At 43.0% G+C, this 21,500-nt stretch overlaps 1 protein-coding gene across 20 annotated transcripts in view; it reads left to right on the plus strand.

Annotated features, from left to right (window-relative positions):
* Window positions 1-21,500, plus strand: part of TLN2 (talin 2) — a 457,700-nt gene that overhangs the window by 147,351 nt on the left and 288,849 nt on the right. Inside the window, exon 1 of one of the 20 annotated variants that reach the window (XM_045395570.2) lies at window positions 11,504-12,068. The exons of the other annotated variants lie outside the window; for them this stretch is intronic. The gene's annotated coding sequence lies outside the window, so the exon portion shown is untranslated. Of the gene's footprint in view, window positions 1-11,503; window positions 12,069-21,500 lie in introns of those variants that run through there. 20 annotated transcript variants of the gene reach the window in all.

Here is a 21,500-nt window from a genome sequence, read left to right on the forward strand (position 1 = left end):
AAAGAAGTAAGGAACAGCAGTAATTGGATGGTCACCAAAATATATCAGAGCAAATAAATTTTGAACAAATCAGGAGGCTTACCAATGGAACAGATTTTTGAAAGTACCAAAGGAAGGAGTTCAGTATGAGGTAATGCCGGTGGTCAAGATATTTTTCCTGGTAACACATGTTTATTGTTCATCCTGTCCTGAGACCTCCAATAAATAGTTATCTGTACACCCTGTGTGGGCCAATATGACCTAGCAATGCTGCTTTGCTTGGAGAGTAGAGGTTTATGAGAATGAGATTTCTGATTCCCAGGTTTCATAATTCGATACATAGAAGCTAACTTGTTTTTTGGTGAGTTCTTTTCTTGGAGATAATAATTGTTATTTTGATGGAGGCATGCAAGGATATAGGAAACAAACAAATCAGTTTCTCCTAATATCCTCTTAACAACACTCAACACAGACTACTTTGTGACCTCTGGTCACAAGGATGTGTGGGAATTTCTCCCCACATACCCACCAAACAATTCTCCAGGGGATTGGTTCTCCTGCAGGCACCAGCTGGGTATCCTCTAATTCAATTCTATTTTGACACTGTCTAGAGATAGTGTCAGGCCCCACAGGTTGATGGCTGAGTCCCACAAGACTGCTCTCCACTTGAGATGCCAGTGGCCAGCACAGATTGTGGCCTGAGCTGCTGACTGACAGGCTATGTGGTGGGGGTTCCCATGACACCCTTTTCGGATTCAAGTAATTTGCTAGAGCAGCCCACAGAACTTAGGGAAACATGATGGAAAAGATGCATAGGGTAAGGTATGGGAGAAGGAGCTTAGAGCGTCCATGCCCACTCCGGGGTGGATGCACCACCCTCCACGAACCTGCATGTGTTTCACTATCTGGAAGCTCCCAGAACCCAGTCCATTTGAGTTTTTATGGAAGCGTTGTTAAGTAGGAGTTATTGGTTAAATCATTTGCCGTTGGTGATCAAGTCAACCTTCAGCTCTGCTCCCCTCTCTGAGATGGGGAGTGGGCCTAAAATCCGTCCCAACCTTCTCATCGGGTCTTGTGACCAGCCCCCATCCTGAAGCTGTCTAGGGGCCCCCAGTCATCAGTCATCTCATTAGCACACAGAAGGCACTGTTATCACTCTGGAAGATCCCCAGTGCATTAAGAGCTATCTGTCAGGAAACTGGGAAGAAGACCAAATATATATTTCACAGTACTCTGAGGCAGTTGCCTCTATTTTTTCTGCTTCTCTACACGGAATTAGGAGATGTGGGTTCTGATCCTGGCTCTGCCCCTAAGTGGCATGCGACTTCAGGGAAGTCCTGCAGCTCTGGGCCTTTGCTCTGTCTAAGCCCTGTGAGGGCACAGGCTTTGTCTGCCTTATTCACTGCTAGGTAGGGTATCATTTTGGAAACGGGTAGATTTTAGTGAACTTCCCTGGGTGAGTAGAAAGTAGATTAGATGCCTTTTTACTGTTGGGGAGCCACATTCCTTTGGGTTAGTTGTGTGTTAAGCACACTTTTGCTGTTGTTCTTCCTCCTGTTCTACAGGAAATTAGACAAGGCTGACCATGGGAATCACCTGGCACTCAGGTGCCACTGGGGCACTTCCAAAACTCAGAAACCTTCTCACCACCCCCAGATCCTGATGTAATTGATCTGGGGTACAGCCTATGCGTCAGGATTTTTAAAACCTCCCTAGGTGATCTATGGCAGTGGTGTGGTCCCGGTCACTTGGGAGGCTGAGGCAGGAGGATTGCTTGAGCCCAGGAATTTGAGACAGTGAGATCCTGTCTGTCTTAAAACAAACAAACAAAAACAACAACAACAACAAAACTCTCCAGGCAATACTAGTATTTTTAGCCAAGATTGAGTATTATTAGGTTAGATAACTTGATTTTTTTTTTTTTTTTTGGAGACAGAATCTCGCTCTGTTGCCCAGGCTGGAGTGCAGTGGTGCAGTCGCAGCTCACTGCAACCTCTGCCTCCCAGATTCAAGCAATTCTCCTGCCTCAGCCTCCTGAGTAGATGGGATTACAGGTGTGTGCCACCATGCCTGGCTAATTTTTGTATTTTAGTAGAGACAGGGTTTCACCACGTTGACCAGGCTGGTCTCGAACTCCTGACCTCATGATCTGCCCGCCTCAGCCTCCCAAAGTGCTGGGATTATAGGCGAAAGCCACTGCGCCTGGCTGGTATGTTTTAAATTTATTTTAAATCTTCATACAATAATTCTTGTGTGTGTGTATGAACAGTTCAGACTTTTGACAAATGCACAAAATCTTGTGACTGCTACCGCTCTCAACATTTCTAGCATCCAGTTTTCACAAATATACTTTTGGAGTTTTACTCCTTGGAATAAACTTTCAGCCTTCCTTTGACATTTATTATTGTTACTGTTATTGTTATTACTTCTGAAATCTAGTATCTTAAATAATAAGTATAAATTTCAAAACTGTTTCCTAGCCTTTCTTTGCCATGTAGTTTGGAGACCCTCATAATCAGTGGTTTAGTGGTTTACAGTGTTGGCTGCACAGTAGAATCACCAAGGAAACTTTTACAGCTACAACAAATGCTCAGGCCTAGGCTTTTTTAAAGCTGCTCAGGTGTTGCTAATGGGCAGCCAGGCCTGAGAAGGAATCTCTAGGATTCTCCCAAGGCATTCACTTCCAGGTCAGAGGTCACAGGTCACAGGTCTTGCCAATTCCCTCTTCCCTTCTGTTCATAGGGGCTTCTGATATCTTGGTTTTTCTTCTGTGGCACCAATTTGGGTACATTTTTGAAAACAGGGAATCCAAGAAAAGGACTAAGTAGTACATGTTGATTATTGGAGATGGTTAAATGCTGTTAATAAATTTTTGTATTTTTGCCTACCTGCAGTGGAATCCTGCTGATCTTGACAGCACATGTGTTTTGTCTGTCCTCCCTAGGGTGTCTCAACAGTGCTGTGTAGTGTAGATGGTAGATGTGCCATCTGTGCGATGTGATATCATCTGTGGGCATGAGGGAAGAGATGGATGCCCTCTGCTTGGGCTTTGTAAAGTCAGCAGGATGCTTTCCTGACCGAGCTATTCACAAGAATAAGTGCTCTAATGGTAATTTTTAAAAAACTGTTTTAAAAGTTTTAGTAGACATGGAATAATTGTACATGTTTATAGGATACAGAGTCATATTTTGATATGTGTATACATGTGTCATTATCAAATCAGGATAATTAGCATATTAATCACCTCAAACATTTATCATTTCTTTGTGTTGGGAACATTCAAAATCTACTCTTCTAGGTACTTGAGAGTATACAATAAATTCTAGTTAACCACATTCATCCCAAAGTGCTGCTGGACACTAGAACTCACTCTGTCATTGTAGTTTTAAAAAGGTGTTTTCTAAAGAGGTGGTGTTCAAGGAAAACTTTCACCTCTAGGACTGACAGCTCCTTGATATTTGGGGGTTGGGGTCTAATCTTCAGTAGTACTTAGTCCAGAAGCCGAACCAGCTTACCTGGAGGTCTCAGCTCCTAGAAAGTGGAGTAATGCCATAAAGTTTCTAAAACGCTGTAAAAAAGATGATCTTATTTGATATTTATGTAACAGATCTTTTTTGTGGATGAAGAAACTGAGCCTCAAGGAAGGAAGTGATTTACTTGCTTAGTCCCTCAGCTGAGCTTTTCAGTTTTCTTTGCCCACAGTCTTGATTACTCAGCCAGTGTAAGTTAGGGTTATCCAAGAGGTGAGATGATGGATGAGAATGTTAAAGGATTGTTTTAAGGGTGGGGTGGGAGGTGCAGTTCTAGCAACTTCAAACCTGATTGACTTCCCTGCTCCTGTACTCTGGGGAGTTTCTGGTCTCAGTAGCCCGGTTCAGGCATCTAAACAGGGCATCCTTTTTATAGTGTTGAGGAGGCTCTTCGGTGTCTTGCCCACTCCCTCATTCTGCCACAGTGCTCCACCTCCCACACTCTGTTAAGAGCACCAGCCTTGGCCGGGCATGTTGGCTCACGTCTGTAATTGCAGCACTTTGGGAGGCCAAGGCGGGTGGATTGCTTGAGGTCAGGAGTTCGAGACCAGCCTGGCCAATGTGGTGAAACCCCGTCTCTACTAAAAATACAAAAATTCGCTGGGCGTGGTGACGGGCGCCTGTAACCCCAGCTACTCAGAGGCTGAGGTGGGAGAATTGTTTGAACCCGGGAGGCAGAGGTTGTAGTGAGCTCAGATTGCACCACTGCACTCCAGAGCCTGGGCAACAGAGTGAGACTCACAAACAAATACAAAAGCACCAGCCTTTTCTTTGTTTTTACCATTCTAATATCCTCTCCATTCTTCCATCAAGAGCTCAAGAGTAATGGCCCTTGGATATTAAGCACCTACACTTCTGGCCCATTAGCCCTAATTCTTACAGGACCATTTCAAACTATTGTCATCAGTACTTTGCATTGAATGCAATATAATTTACCCAAGTGCTCAGAGCCTAAAGCATTAGACTGGAACTCAGCTGTGTCAGATGAATAAATTATTTCCAGGTTGTACAGCAGACAGTTCATTTCCGGGACATATGTACTTATAGAAACAAATTCTGTCCCTGTTGTGTAGGCTCTAGGACCCCTTTCAAACATCCTTCCTCCTTGGTTTTAGATTTGGGGTTTTAGGTTGATTTCTGAGTCTACAGGATTCAATGGGCACTTTCTAGGAGGCAAAAAAAAAAAAAAAAAAAAAAAAAAAACTAGTTGTACCTGTAAATTAATATGTTAAATTCTCCCCTCTAACCTCTTTTTATGTGAGGAAGTATATATCCACTTGATAGACCCAGGCCATTTGTGAATCAATAAACCTAGGACTGTCATTCTGAAAAATTGTCACCATTTCTAAGAACAAATGCTTTAAAAAAATCTAGGGGTAAGTATATCCCATTTGATCTACTTTGGAGAGAGGGTAAGTGCTTTATTACCTGCTGATTACCGTAATAAAACATCTCCATTCTTCAGAGAAACATACAATGTAAAAGATCTTAAAGTACAGAGCATCCCGTAGCTTACTTCTGATAGGGGATTTAGGAGATTCAGTTGTGATTTGCAAAGGGAGAATACCCATGGAGTCTAAATTTCAGGGCCAACCACAGCAAAAACCATAGTTTACTTGCAGGCAAAGATTTGATGACTTTTCTCTCCCTGCTCATCCCTCTCCACCCTTAGCCAAATTAGAAGCAGGCATTTCAGGGAGCTTAAGCAATGAAAATCTGAGGCAGTGCTGATAGAATTGAGGCGTGCTTTCTTGGAAGCATTTTCGTTTTTATACGGGTAAGATATTGGGAGTGGGAGCAGGTTGTCGTGTTATGGTAAATCATGTGTGTGCCAACATTGAGTGGTGGGTGGGATTGGAACCTTGGCCCGTAGGCCTGTGAATAGTCCTTATGGTGGTGATGGTGGCATTCTCAACACATCTGTCACCCAGTGGGCCCATGTCCAGAAAAGGACAGCATATATGATTGAAGTGATAGTGTACCTTCACTGGGAGGGGCCACTCCAGAGATTAGAGGTCTACAGGCAGATTAAGACAAGGGTCTAAAAGTGGCCAGGCATGGTGGCTCGTGTCTGTAATCCTAGCACTTTGGGAGGCCAAGGCGGGAGGATCACCTGAGGTCGGGAGTTCGAGACCAGCCTGACTAACATGGAAGAAACCCCGTCTCTACTAAAAAAAAAAAATTAGCTGGGCGTGGTGGCTCATACTGTAATCCCAGCTACTCGGGAGGCTGAGGCAGGAGAATCACTTGAACCTGGGAGATGGAGGTTGTGGTGAGCCGAGATCACACCATTGCACTCCAGCCTGGGCAATGAGAGCAAAAAAACTCCATCTCAAAAAAAAAAAAAAAGAAAAAATAGAAAAGGGCCTGATGGAGAATGTGGTTAAAGTCAGCATCACTGTGAAAGGGCATCAGCAGAGGGAGTGTGGTTTGTCTACCAAATACCTGAGCACTGGAATTAGTGGGCATCTTGGAAACTAGAGGAAGGTAGTTCCAGTGCCTGGTGGGGCCGGGTGGGTAACCCAAGGGGCTTATTATCTCGGGTGAATCATTCGGACATTGAGCATCTACCTGGCATGAAGCACTGATTGGGAGGGATTTGTAATGTTTAAGGAGTGCTTCTTGCTGTCTCTCTGGCCATCATCTACCCTATTGTTTGCTTCTTTTATTTATTAAACATTAACTGAAGACATACCATGTGCCAGAAGACCATTAACTGATGACATCCAGGCCCCTTTTAGGCACAGGAGACCGAAATAAAAGATTAAAAGTCTATTTTGACTTAACTACTAAACCTCCAACTGCTCATTTTGCAGATGCATGTAAATACTTACACTACAATAAATACATTCAAACAAACTCATCACTGTGTTCCAGGGGTCCATTAAAGATAAAAAATAAAACAGGCTGGGTACAGTGGCTCACACCTGTAATCCCAGCACTTTGGGAGGCCAAGGTGGGTGGATCACCTGAGGTCAGGAGTTCGAGACTAGCCTGGCCAACATGGTGAAACTGCATCTCTACTAAAACTACAAAAAATTAGCTGGGCTTGGTGATGAGTCCTGTAATCCCAGCTACTAGGGAGGCTGAGGCAGGAGAATTGCTTGAACCTGGGAGGCAGAGGTTGCAGTGAGCCGAGATCGTGCCACTGTACTCCAGTCTGGGTGACGGAGTGAGACGCCATCTTAAATAAATAAATAAACTTTTTTTTTTTTTTTTTTTAAATATATGAATAAACATCTTGGCCTTCAAAGAGTGATCTGTACAACTGGGAGTGACCTAAGAACGGATCACATAAAATGAGGTTTGCAGGTAGACATGTGCAGGGCGTAATGAGAATATGGACAAGTGGTGCTTTCTCTGAAGGAGGGAAGGGAAGAAGTGTTAACCATCATCTGGTCATTTTGGGACTGCTGTGGGTGGTGTTGAAGAGGGTAGAAGGTGAGGAAATGCTTGCAGAAGCCAGGACCTGGACTTTGGAACTCTGAGAAGTCCAGTGTAGTGGGAATTTTAGGAGTGGTGAGGGACTTGAGAGACAAACATGTGCCAGAATGCAATGGGTCCTTCTGCCTAGGGCGGCGTTTGGATTTGATCCCGAAGGGTCTTAGGGGATTCACTGGGTCAGGATGCGTGATCCAGGCGGAAAGGCAGAATTAATATACTCGTGGGGAAGATCACCAGGGAGTTCAGGCAGTAACAGAGCCAAGACATGCTCATATGTTCCTAATGCTTTGTGGGGGCACACTGGGATCTGGAGGTATTTCCCCAGTCCAACTCAGCTCTGTTATTCCGTTGAGGTTTGCTCTGGTCGCTGCTCGTGACAGATCAGGAGGATGACTACCCAGGTGAGGTGAGATTCATGTGCTTCAGGAACTAGGCTGTGAACTTCTAAAGTCGGAATAAGAAACTGACTTAAATTTTTGCACAGGGCTGCTGAGATGACTTACATTTGAGGCTGGGGGTGATGGGCAGTGGTGAAAAGTGGGTAGGTAATCAGGAGTCACCCCGAGTAGATGATTTTTATACCTGTGTTAGGGGTATGAGGTTTCATTGAACTGCCCTCTCTACTTTTGTATATGTTTAAAAGGTTCCATAACAACATTAAAAATAGGAAGAATAATAGCTTCACGGATTTTCATGAGAATTAAATGAGATAACACAAGTAAAGTTCCTGTATTGACTGTTGCTATTATTGGCCACTGTCTTGGCTGAATTTCACTTTTCCTTCCTCATTCTGTTATTTCTTGCTCTCGACTTTCTTGGCCTGTTCTGTTTCTGGCCTGGAATTTGCCTTGTAGATTTTGGACAGTTTAACTTTTCTGGCTTTGACCCTGGATGATGCTCCCAAGGACACTGCCTGTGTATCTTCTCTGGTCCATCCTGCCCAGGGAACCACCCCTTCCAACTCCCCAATCCTATGGCCTACCTAGGGTCAGCCCCACTGGATTGAACACTGTTTGCTCAGGTACGTGTGTGTGTGTGCGCGCGCGCGCGCGCGTGTGTGTTGGAGGGGAGAGGAGGGGATTGAGATGGAAAGAGAATGAGCCATAGATAGCACACCTGACAGTATCCCCCTTTATACAGTGGGTATCTTCTTGAAATGTTTTGTGACAATTCAATTTTCACCGCATTATATTTTTGTGTATAGGCGTGTATATATACAACAGTAAAGTCTGTGAATCTGTGAGCCGATAGATGTTACTACGTAGACATTTATTGTAACTTCAAGATGTTTGTTTTCATTTTGGATGGAGCCTTGGCGATCAGTGACTGTCAGCCTTTTTATGTATTTATTTCTGGCTACTCTGGCTGCTTTGCTATATTGTGGATTATTTGTGAACAGATATTTTAATATACTAGATGAAAAGATTATTTAAAGGAACCCTTAGCGAATCCTTTCATAAGATGCAAAGAGTATTTATTTAGGACTTGTTAAGTGCCAGACATTATGCTGGGCCCTTTCTTGTCCCTTGTTGATCTGTAAGATATCCTTTTGAAGTAAATGTTATCTTCATTTTTACTTTTTCAAAATCATATGCTTAATACAGTAGTGTCCCCTTATTTGAGGGGGTTACGTTCCATTTAGTATTTTCAGACCACAAATTGACTGCAGGCAACTGAAACTGCAGATAATGGGAAAATACTGTATATACTAGGATCCTTTCGGTTGCAAGTAAAAGAAGACCTACCCCAGACTGATTCAAATAACGAAGATAATTTACTGGTTTTTGTGACTGAGAAGTCCAACCATGGGGTGTGTTTCAGGTATGGTTCGATCCAGGGATTCGTGTTGGTATTAGGGATCTGTTCCCTTGTCCTAGGACTGTCTTGGTTCTGCCTTCCTATGTATGTGGGCCTCACCATCATGCTGTCTTCACTCATGGTGACAAAAACAGCCTCAGAAGATTCAGGCCTTATGAATGAATGCCACATCAACCATGGAAGAGCCAGCAACTTTGACCCAGGATTACAAGCAGAAGTCATGAAATTCACTAAGACTAGATTGACTGAAGTCATGTGTTTGCCTTAAACCAGTCACTGTGGCCAGAGAAATGGACTGGCCACGATGACTTAGCTTGACCTAGGATATGGGACCTAGGACATGTGTCACCTTCAGGAGTATAATCAAGGAGAGATTGTTTGCTAGGAGGAAATGAGTGCTGGGGAAGCCGTTCACAGATAGCCACTACAGGGACAGGGCTAGGATGGGCATGTAGTGCTCTCTGTTTAGCTCCAGAGCCTTTTAATTTTCCCTAAAGCAGTGTTTAATACCTTCACTGTTGGTGCCATTCCTCAGGAAGCCTTGGGTCTTAAGTCACTCTCTAGCGGTTGCCCACATCATCAGATTGTTCAGAAGCTCTATATTCTCAACTCTAAAACAAGGAGGTTGGACTTCATTAATTCAGCATATATTTACTGAGTACCTACTATGCCAAGCTCTAGGTCAGGGGTTGGAGATATAATTATATGCAATGTGGACACGGCCTCTGTCCTTATAGGGCTTATTGACTAGTAGAAGAGGCAGGAATGAAAAATGATGAGACAGATGTAAGATGGAGCTCTAGGCTGGATGCACTGGCTCACACCTCTAATCCTAGCACTTTGGGAGGCTGAGGTGGACGGATCATAATGTCAAGAGATGGAGACCATCCTAGCCAACATGGTGAAACCCTGTCTCTACTAAAAATACAAAAATTAGCTGGGTGTGGTGGCGTGTGCCAGTAGTCCCACCTACTTGGGAGGCTGAGGCAGGAGAATTGCTTGAAGCCAGGAGACGGAGATTGCAGTGAGCCAAGATCAAGCCACTGCACTGCAGCCTGGTAGCAGAGCCAGACTCTGTCTCAAAAAAAAAAAAAAAAAAAAAAAAAAAAAAGGAGCTCTAATACATGCCTGGCCCTTTGTAGGGTCTTGGCAAATAGTTAATGAATGAAATAATCACACAAATATATAATGTTAAACTGTGTTCAGGCTACAATGGGGAACCATGAGAGTATCTCCAGGGAGGACTGTAATAGTAAGCTGAAAACCCAGGATAGGGCCTTGGGCTATTCAGAGGCTGGGTCTGGCGTGGAGGGTAGTGTCGCCCATGAGGTCCATTCTGGCCTTGACAGACTCTGATGTCCTCAGAGTTAATGAAGGGTCCTGACCTCTGAGAGAGCCGTAAGATAAGTTAGCGATCACGCTTTGTATAATAATCATTTGTGTTCTTAGAGTGGTTAATCTCCATTTGAACCTGCTCTTCGTGTTAATCCAAATTTCAGATTCCTTAAAAATGATGTTTCTTATTTCTCCAGACCTTTTAAAAAATATTGTAGAAGGTTCTTCCCTGTAATAGGTCAGTTCTGCGTGGTCCAAGCCCAGTTCAGTGCCTCTTCGCTAGTCTCCCCTGGCCCCCCAAACTTGTAGTGCCTCTTCCTCTGGGCTCCCCAGCACTCATGGTCTCTGCCTCCTGTGGGGCATCTGCTTCCTTAGCCATCTTTCTGTGGGACTTTTCCAAAAGATTATAAGTGGTGGTAACTGGAAAAGGAGGTGTGGGTTGCTCATGGATTCCTGGAATGACTTGTCTCCACAGACACCTGGAAGAAAAACCAGCACCGTGTGGACAAGGAAGGATCCTGCTTTCCTGAAAAAACAGATTCCAGAGTCTTGTAAAGGTTCTAAATTGAGGTGTACTTTGGAATAGTTTTCATTTCCTGGAGCACCGTTTGTAGCTTATCTGCCACTGAGCCATCCTACATTTTCTCTTTCCTCCCTCAACTCTCTCATCATCTACCCTTTTAAGAGAAAAATCTTTTTTTTTTTTTTTTTTTTAAAATCACAGCCTGAAGTTTCCTTCCATTCCTAGAATGGCAGATTCTAATGGAAGTAAGAAATGGTGTCAGGATTCACTAACTTTATTCTTTCTTTTTTTTTTTTCCTTATCAGTGCTAGTGGCAACCCAGTGATTGTGTTAATAACCCTGGTCTTGTGCTAAGTGGAGATTTGGGGATGACCTCAGGGGTGGTGTTCTATGTTATGCTTTTTCTTTTATTGACTGGTGTGTATAGAAAAATTGGGGAGTGAAGAACAGTACGTTTCTTAACTCTTCCAAAGATTTCTTGTTGCCATAACAATTAAGGCACTGAAACAACACAAGAAGTCCACATTCGTCTGTGGAAGAGGAAAGAGGGAAAGAGAAAAATGGTGGGGAAAAGGCGGGTTATCAGGCTAGGAAACATTTCTAGAGAAGCAGCATCTTTTTAGCCTTGCATTTGCATAGTGTCTCTTGAATCTAACTCTCTTTCCCTCTTTCTCTCTTTGTGTGTGTGTCTCACTGTGTCGCACTGTGTTCTTTCCTGGGTTTTGTGGCAGGGTTCCAGGGATAGCAGAGCTGCAAATCTCCTGCAAATTTGCATATCCTTTTTAGGCCCAAGTGAATCAATAGTGAACAATTGTTCCCTGTTCTTGGACAGCGGCCTGAAATCCACATTGCTCTGTGTGCATTGGTGAAATTTGGTACTCTCAGAACTCAGAACTCGAGCCCAGCATGGCTGGAGTGTAGTGGCAGGGCCTTATTCTGACTGGGCACTCAATGAATATTTGTCGAATGGATATCCGGAATATCAAACCAAAGTTGGGAGTGTTTGTGTCCTAGACTGATGCTGTCAGTTCTTTCACCATGCTTGGGAGAGAGCGCCAGAAGAGGACTTGGCAACGCCTCAGCGTTCCAGGTCTTTGGACTGGATTTCCTTTCTGTGCTCTGCTGGTTCTATGAAGCAGTAGAGCCAGACATTCAGGACATGAGGTGGGGCTGGAACATTCTGGAATCCTGGAAACTTGATGAAGTGGGAGCAGCTGTTTCTGATCCTTGGGGGAAGAACAAGTCCTCTGCTTTGACACAGTGAGACTGGCCTGCCTGGTGCAGCGTGGAGAGGGAGGTCGGCCCTGATTTCCGTCTTCACTACCTTTGACGGGGGCTTTTTCTTGACCTGTTGTTGACAGAAGGAGTTGCTGCAAACCACTTGGCTTTGATGAAATCAATTCTTGCTGGAGATTTTCCTTTAAGAAGCCGCCAGACAAGTGAGCTGGGGCACGGCTAATCTTTATCTGTGTTGGGTTCTTGGAGTGGATTGAAAAGTGCTGCCGGGCGCGGTGGCTCACGCCTGTAATCCCAGCACTTTGGGAGGCCGAGGCGGGCGGATCACGAGGTCAGGAGATCGAGACCATCCTGGCTAACACGGTGAAACCCCGTCTCTACTAAAAATGCAAAAAATTAGCCGGGCGAGGCGGCGGGCGCCTGTAGTCCCAGCTACTCGGGAGGCTGAGGCAGGAGAATGGCGTGAACCCGGGAGGCGGAGCTTGCAGTGAGCCGAGATCGCGCCATTGCACTCCAGCCTGGGCGACTAAGCGAGACTCTGTCTCCAAAAAAAAAAAAAAAAAAAAAAAGTGCTGATAAAGATACTGTGATTGGTGTTTGGTTTGCTTTTTCTCTAATTGAACAGCAACTATTTGGATTCAGCTTTCTGCTTGTACTGTGTTCATTTTGGTATTTCATTTCTTGCCCCACAGTTGTGAAGTACTAAGATGTTCTGGAAAGGTGAACCAGAAAGCTGGGAAGTGTTCTGGACTGGCTTCTCAGCAAATAGTCTTCCTGGGAGCATGTTGTCTGAAGGTTTGTTTTTTTCTATCCAGTTGCAAGGACAGGATAGAGAGCCACTCTTAGCACAGAGCCAGTGAGAGTGTGAGTAGCTTACGAGGCTGTCTTGGCACCATGGCCAGTATGGATGGAAAGGCAAAACCAGTTTGGTCAGTGGCCATACAGCCAAGGCAGAGTCGTTTAGAGCAGGGGAAGCTTTGAGAACTACCTCTCGCAGCCACATGGCTCACAATAAAGCTCAACCTTGAAAGCACTTACAGACTAGAGCTACGAGGAGAATGAATCTCCTGGTAGTAATGTGATATGCAGAGGCCATGACGAGGCATGCAGCATTTCCGTCGCCAGGCCCCCGGTCCGTAATACTGCAGTTTGTTTACAAGCCCTTGCTGATAGTCTGTGGACCTCTTGAGAAACTAGGAACTAGGAAAAGACCAGTGTTAATCGGGGAGGAAAGGGGATAAAGAGGCAGTATGGCAACGCTGAATCTGGCTGTTTACCAAAGAAACTGCTATTCCTTATGAAGGGAGGATTAACTGTTAATAAGCTCCCAATTATTATAGGTAAGTATGTATTTGTAAAGATACCTGCTTTATTCTGTAGATCACTCATAGTGATATTTTAAATTTTGTCAGCCCTTTCATTTCACTAATTTGTTGAAAAAATATGTTCAGATACTGTTAATATTGACTCCAACTGGGATGTCAAAATCCTTGTGCAGATAAGGGACGTGTCATGCCACACATGCAGAAGGATTAGACTGGCTAGGGTAGTATCAATCCGGTGGCTGCACTGACATCTTTGTGGCTTGTATCTGAACACACACACACATTTTGTCATCTTCAGTGGACATAGTACTGGGTCCTGCATGACCCCCCAACTTACTCATGATCTCCTGATCGTCTCTGTGATGCTTTGGATGACAGAAACCCCAAATTGGCTTAAACAATAAAGACAAAGTGGGTTTATGTATGGGCTAGGAGAATCAGGTCAAATTGGATGGAAAAGTAGGAGTGGGATAGACATCATAATGCTTTGGATGACGGAAACCCCAAATTGGCTTAAACAATAAAGACAATGCATTGGCTCAATAACTGGTAAATCCCAACCTCTGTTTATTCATGTTCCTCATTTAAATCTCACAGATGTACCCCCCAGAGTGCTCCAAAGGGATCTGGAGCTACAGCTATGAAAAGGGATATACAAGATTTTGAAGATGGCTGGAGCCTGTTGTTGGATAGATGCCTTGGGTTGTGTTTTTTCATGTTTTCCATTCTGGTGTTGCCCCCAGATGATTTTATGTAGATGTTTGAAAGGTGTGGATGTTTACTTTTTAGAACACAGGAGTTAGTCTTGCATCTTCGTTGGAAGGACTTCAGCAATCTGCAAATGGAAAGTAGCCTGATAAATTTCTGATCCCCATCCAGCTGTTACTGCCAGTCTGGTTGTGAAGTGTGACAGGGCCGTGGCCAACTGTGTGATGTTGGAATATGTTACCTCTGAAATTGCTTTCTATCCTCTACATTGCTCTGTGAATTGAGAAGGAGTGACTGGCAGTGATCAGGAGGTCTAAATCGTATTTTGCATGTGCCTATACAGGAGTTATTGGTTTCCCATTTATCACAAGATATTCTTCCAGGGGCCATTTGCAGGGGGTTGGAAACATACGAAGCTTCGTTCCAGCTCAAGACTATGCTTGTGGAAAGATACTTAAAAGTATAAAATAGGACATAGATGACAACTAGTATCGATAATGAGACAAGAAAATTATGGGCCTGGATGTCTGCCCTAGGAGGGATTAGGACTCCAGCCTGAGTCTGGAAGACCAGGCAGGTTTTCAAAAATGGAGAGAGCAAGGGAGGAACATTTCAGGCAGGGGAATGAGACACAAATGAGGAGCTAGGAGTGGATGGGGTATGTTGGGGACAGTTACAGAGTCTTACAAAGTGGGTTTATGTATGTGCTAGGAGAATCAGGTAAAATTGGATGGAAAAGTAGGAGTGGGGTAGATATCATAATGCTTTGGATGACAGAAACCCCAAATTGGCTTAAACAATAAAGACAATGCATTGGCTCAATAAAAAAAGACCTACTTTTCAAGTTGCACACAGGGTTCTCTAGGTGTGCCTTCCTAGGCCTAGATTTCCTGGTGCTCACCAGAAGGCAGCTAGCAGTAGCCAGGGTTCCCTGGTTCTTTATTCACACCCATAACCATCAAACCAAAGACCTGACATTTATTCCTCCTAACTAACATGGCGGCCAGGGGAAATGCCATGTGCTTAGAACTGGGTTTCTGTTCATCCCACAGCTGATGAGAATACGGTTGAAATTGTGCTGATAAGGTTATGCTGGTAAACATCAACCTCTGGAGCTAAGTTTGGGGCCAGATCCTGTGGCTGCTACATAGTGATTTCCCAAAGGAAAACCTATCCAGGCAGAAAGGAATGGCAGGATAGAGGGTGGATTTACAACAAAAATAAGGTCAACTCAAGGATAAAAATTATGGGTGGATTTGAATCTAGGCTAAATACTCTTGAGGAATCCAAGACTCTATTCTATAGGTAGATCCTCTTGGGGTTGTTACTGTATCTGTCTTGCTCCTTGATAGGAGTGTGTAAAGGTTTGCCACTGGTCTTAACTATAGCTGCATATGCCCAGAAAAGTTCTTTGGTAGCTAGTTTGCTTTCTTATCCTCATCTGCTTTAGCTGTTTACTAGGACTGTACGTGTACAGTCAGTTAGCTGCCTTTTATTGAGACCCTACGGAGTGTAAAACATGAATGGCTTTGGAGGGAGACCTTTCCTTCTTCCTGTAGGGCTCCCTGAGAGCCATACCCCAGTTACTTAAGATTCTTCTGTTTGGTTATTCCATTTAGTCTTCCATTTGTTCACATTAACACTAATCACAAATCATGTGGGATTGCTGAAGTTTATTTATTACTATTATTTTAATTGAGGCAGGGTCTCACAATGATGTCCAGGCTGGTTTCTAATACCTGGACGCAAGCAGTCCTCCCACCTCAGTCTCCCAAAGTGTTGGGATTACAGGTGTGAGCCACCACCCTGGCCACTGAAGTTTAATAGTGCCACTCAGAGGCCCGCCACACATGCATGCCATCCATCCACCCACCCACCCAGCCACCCAACCACCCACCCATCCACCCATCCACCCTCCCACCCATCCACCCACCCATCCATCCACCCTCCCACCCATCCACCCTCCTACCCACCCATCCACCCATCCATCCACCCACCCACCCATCCACCCACCCATCCACCCACCCATCCATCCAGTGAGTTCCTGCTATGTGCCAAGAACTCTGCTGGCCACTACAGGCGAATCCAGGTATGGTGTGTGGTCCCTACTCAAGAGCTCCAGTCTGGTTGGGCAATTTGACAGATCTACAATTTTGAATTTATGTGGTATATACTGTATGTAGTGTGCTGTGTAAGTTTAGAGAAGAGCAGTTTCTCTCAACGAAAGGTGTCGGCTGATAACATTGTTTAGTTGAAATGATGTTTAAAATGGGCTTAGAGAATTGGATAGGGCAGGGGGCAGATGTTTGGAGCAGTGGGAAATATGAAAAATGAATCAAGGCCACAATGATGTCATTTCCAGGAAGCCGCAGGTGTTGTTTTATGGCTAAGGCTATAGTTCTTAAATAGCTGGGAGGTGGAGTGGAAATGCAGATTCCCAAGCCTGCCACCTGAGATTCTGATGAATCGACTGGGAATGTGGTCTGGGCAACACACTTTAATCTACACTTTTCTAGCTGGTTCTGATGATGGTGGTCCAAGGAGTACCAGCCTGGGGTAAGAATTCAGGTATGGGGCTGGGAGGGTTTGAGGGATGAGGCTTCAAATGTAGTCTGGGGCAGGGGAAGAGCAGGAGTCTGGAGAGAGTGGCCAGAGTGGTTAAGGAAGGATGGAAGAGAGCTTCCAGGTCTGAGTGGTCAACAGGATCTGTAGAAAGTTAAAGGCATCAGCCAGCAGAGTATGTAATGTCCAACAGAACATACTTAGAACAGGAAATAATAGCTTAGGTTTATTTTTGCAGAGTTGAGCTAAAACATATTTACAGGGGGGAAAAACCTCTCGAAATAATGACTTGGCTCTAAACTCATGCAGCCGAGAATTCAGGTTCCAAACTTCAAGTGCGATTCTTAGTCTGCAAGTCTGCCTCCCAGTTGGAAATTATTTATCTTTGTTATGTTAGCTCAGTGATTTTGGAATGCTCTTGAGTAACTTTGGAGGCCACTCTACAAATTGCTTGATTCATTATTTAAAACTATGATCGATTCAAGACAGAATAAATATTCAGAATACTGAATATTTTTCAGTGTTCAGAATAATACTGAATCCACATGGGTGGTGCATTAAAGGGGGTGTGCAGTATTTATGCAGTTAAGGATATTTGGGGGTCACTTAAATTGGGCCTCTTTTCATAGAATCATTAAGACTTTGCAGGACATTTTAATTTCTTCCCTTAGACAGGTAACCACGAGAACCTTCTCAAACTGTTCTTGATTTATTCTGCAGACTGCTTGGAGTTCCCCATCTCATGGATGGTGTACTGTAGACTAGAGGTCCCCAACCTTTTTGGTTTTGTGGAAGACAATATTTTCATGGACTAGGGGCTGCAGGAATGGTTTCAGGGTGATTCAAGCACATTACCTTTATGTGTACTTTATTTCTATTATTATTACATTGCAATATATAATGAAATAATTACACAATTCACCATAATGTAGAATCAGTGGGAGCCCTGAGCTTGTTTTCCTGCAACTAGACAGTCCCATCTGGGGTTGATGGGAGACAGTGAGAGATCATCAGGCATTCGATTCTCATAAGGAGCGCACAACCTAGGTCCTTCGCGTGCACGGTTCACAATAGGTTTTGCAATCCTATGAGAATCTAATGCTGCCGCCTCTCTGATAGGAGGCGGATCTCAGGTGGTGATGTGAGTGATGGGGAGCAATTGTAAATATAGATGGAGCTTCGCTTGCTTGCCCTCTGCTCACCTCGTACTGTGTGGCCTGGTTCCTAACAGGGCACAGACTGGTACCGGTCCATGGCCTGGGAATTAGGGACCCCAGCTGTAGACTGTACTTCTTAATTCCTGTGCAAGGATGGTTTTTACTTAGCTGGTGTTAAGAACTAGAGTTTAGGCAGTGCGTGGTGGCTCACGCCTGTAATCTCAGCACATTGGGAGGCTGAGGCAGGCAGATCATGGGGTCAGGAGTTTGAGACCAGCCTGGCCAACATAGTGAAAGCCCATCTCTACTAAAAATACAAAAAAAAAAAAAAAAAAAAAAAAATTAGCCAGGCATGGTGGCAGGCTCCTGTAATCCCAGCTATGGGAGGCTGAGTCAGGAGAATCACTTGAACCTGGGAGATGGAGGTTACAGTGGGCTGAGACTACACCGTTGCACCTGGGCTTCAGAGCAAGATTCCATCTCAAAAACACCACCTAGATTTCTGACTGGTTGTATGTTTTACAGTATTATTACCCAGCTACCATTACAAGCTCAGTGGAAATGACTCAAAAAGTCACACATTTCAATATAGCTTTTAACTGCTTTGTGTTTTACATTGCATTGAATTCATTAGTTAAGTTTAAGAACAAGAGGCCACTTAGCAGTAAAGTATGACAGCTGCTTCATCCTTGACATTAAAGTTATTTATTGTTTTAGGCTTTAGAGTGTGGGTTGATAGAAGGTACAAGAAGACACACTTAAAGACAAAACATTGACTTTATTGGTCAGTTAGCCTAGGATTTCTTAATCTTGACACTATTCGCTTTCTGTCAGGTACTTCTTTGTTGTCGTGGGCTGTCTTGGTCATTGCTGGATATTTTGCAGCATCCTGGTTGCTACCTGCTAGACCCGGTTTTGACAATCAACATATGTCTCTAGACATTATCAAATGTCCCCTAGGGAACAAAGTAACCCCTGGTTGATAATCACTGAGTTAGCAGAGACAAGAAAGCCTTTTATGGGCTGTATTTTTATTCTGTTGTTAATCTGTCTTTTGAGAAATTTTTTTGACTATTAAATACATACAGTTGATTCCCATTATTCACGGATTCCATATTTGTCCATTTGCCTACTTAGTGAGATTTATTTGTAACCTGCAAATCCATGTTTCAGGCACTTTTGCTGTCATTCATTGACTTATGAAGCATGAAAAATTTGAGTTGAGCACTGTGCACATTCCTAGCTGAGATCACACAAGAAGACACTGCGCCCTCTTCTTTTAGCTCTCATACTGTACACAGATGTCCTTTTTGTGGTCTATTTAATGCCATGTTTTTGCATTTTTATACTTTTTGTTGGTGATTTTGCTGTTTAAAACGAGCCCCTAGTGCAGTGCTGAAGTGTTGCCTGGTGTTCTTAAGCTCCAGAAGGCTGTGATATGCCTTAGGGGGAAAATATGTATGTTAGATAAGCTTCATTCATACATGAGTTACAGTGCTGTTGGCTGGGTTAAATGTTTGTGAATTGACAATATATTAAAGAAGGCTCTTTAAATAGAAACACACATAAAGCAATATTATGTATCGATTGGCTGACAAAAATTTTGTGATCAGAGGCTTGTAGGAACATAACCCTGTATTTCCCCTAGGAGCAGAGGTTCAGTATTTGCTAATTCAATGTTCATAGAGACTTCATAGAGCATAACTACTGCAAATAATGAGAATTGAATATATGTTTAGTTTTCTACCCTGTATGTCAAAAGCTTGCATTTTAGGGATCTCATGTGATATGTGATTAAACAAGATCACTTTTCTTTCTAAAAAATAATAAATCCACATTATAAAAACTTATAATTGCTGAGTCAAAGGATATCTTTAAAGCTCCCACATACGTTATGAAAAAGGTTGCACTGATTTACAATGCCAGCTTCAGTATATCTTTGCTGGCTGGCATTGTTTTGCATTTTTCATATTATTTAAAAATAATGGCGGCTGGGCATGGTGGCTCACTCCTGTAATCCCAGCACTTTGGGAGGCCGAGGCAGATGGATCACCTGAGGGTCAGGAGTTCGAGACCAACCTGGCTAACCTGGTGAAACCCAGTCTCTACTAAAAATTAGCTAAAAATTAGCTAGGCATGGTGGCCGGGCGCCTGTAATCCCAGCTACTTGGGAGCCTGAGGCAGGAGAATCACTTGAACCCGGGAGGCGGAGGTTGTAGTGAACCGAGATTACGCCACTGGACTCCAGCCTGGGCGACAGAGCGAGACTGCGTCTCAAAAAGTAAATAAATAAATAAATAAAATAAGGCAAAATTGATTCATGTTAGAGAAAATTCATATTACACAGATATATTTAAAATACAACTTAAAATCCTTTCCCCTTTTTACTTTTTCCCACTTTTCCTCATGAGTGTTAAGAATTTGGTGCATGTCATTTTCAGGCCTTTTCAGAAAATGCACATAAAAATAAATGAATTTTTAAAATAAATGCATCTATATTAAATACCCGTAATTTAATACAGAAGGGACAGAATTTTTGCCTATTATGTGCCCTTAGCATTATGCTTTGTTATTGCATATAATTTAGGTGGAAAAATGCTTCCTTATTATTTATAAAATACTTATTAAAATGCTTAACTTGTCAAGAGAAATTACATAATGATGCTTCTGTTTAATAGCTGTGATTTACTTTTTATGCTGCGCACTTAGCTTGGGATGCATATCTTTTAATCTAAATTTTTTTTTTTTTTTTTTTTTTTTTTTTTTTTACCAGTAACTAGAGCTACAGAATATAACACAGATTCAGTCTTGCAGTTTTATTATTTTCTTTCACTAGACTTGACAGAGGATTTCAAGAACTCAATTTTCAGGTAGGTAAGTAGTTAATGACTGGATGCAATTGGGTAAACATTAGGATCAACCAAGATGCTTAATCTAAATTATTACAACAGATGTTTGTGGAATGAGTACAATGTGAGGAAAACACTTTAGTGTTAAAGTGATTCTCTAACTCCTGCCCCCGTCACTGCGGCAGGAGAACAGAGGATATTAACGGTAGCTTGATGCTCATTCATGTATTTCAGGGAACTTAGGGACTATTTAACAGTATGAATAGAATTTCTGTAGATAAAGATTTCCTTGATCTAGTATGAGGAAGTGAGATCTTGTACCAGCTTTTGATACCAGACAAGAATTTTGGTTGAGTTTTAAGCTCTATTTATACCAGAAAGGTGTAGTTTTAACTTAAGATGACTTAGAAAAAAAAACACTACTGAAAAAATGTTCATAGTTTTCACTGACAGAAAAACTCAGGAAAATTGTAGGACTTTGAAATAAGTCAGGTAAGTCCTTTCTAGGATGATGGGACAGAGAAATTGTAAAGCTTTAGGATTACCTGTTTACTGCTTAGAAAAAAATAAAATAAAAGATATGCTTTTACCAAGGTCAGTAAGAACTATTTTCTGGAACAAATGGAAAAAGCTGGAGAATGCTACTGACTGAGCTAAGGGGATAAGCGACCCAATACCCAGGCCTCAGTTTCACCTAACAAGGATACAGGCGTTGAGTATTGTTAAGAGCCATAGGATTCTATTTTCCAGTGAGAGAGTACAACTTGCATGATAACTTTGCAGCTCCGTCCCAAATTCAGCATTCTACCAAGATGCCAGGAGTTTTCCTAGCAGGTATGGAGAAAACTTAGGGGTTTGGCAGAGATGTAGATTTAGAAAATACACGTATACTTGATTTGCTATGAAAAATACCCAGAAATTTTGAAGTTTATAAATTCTATTTAGAAAAAACAAAACAAAACAAAAAAAACCAAACACCCTTCCCACCAGTTAGGAATTAGATTTCTTCCCTGTGATATTCTTAGTTTACTCTT

This window comes from Macaca fascicularis, chromosome 7 (assembly GCF_037993035.2).
Source record: "Macaca fascicularis isolate 582-1 chromosome 7, T2T-MFA8v1.1".
Classification (NCBI taxonomy): domain Eukaryota; kingdom Metazoa; phylum Chordata; class Mammalia; order Primates; family Cercopithecidae; genus Macaca; species Macaca fascicularis.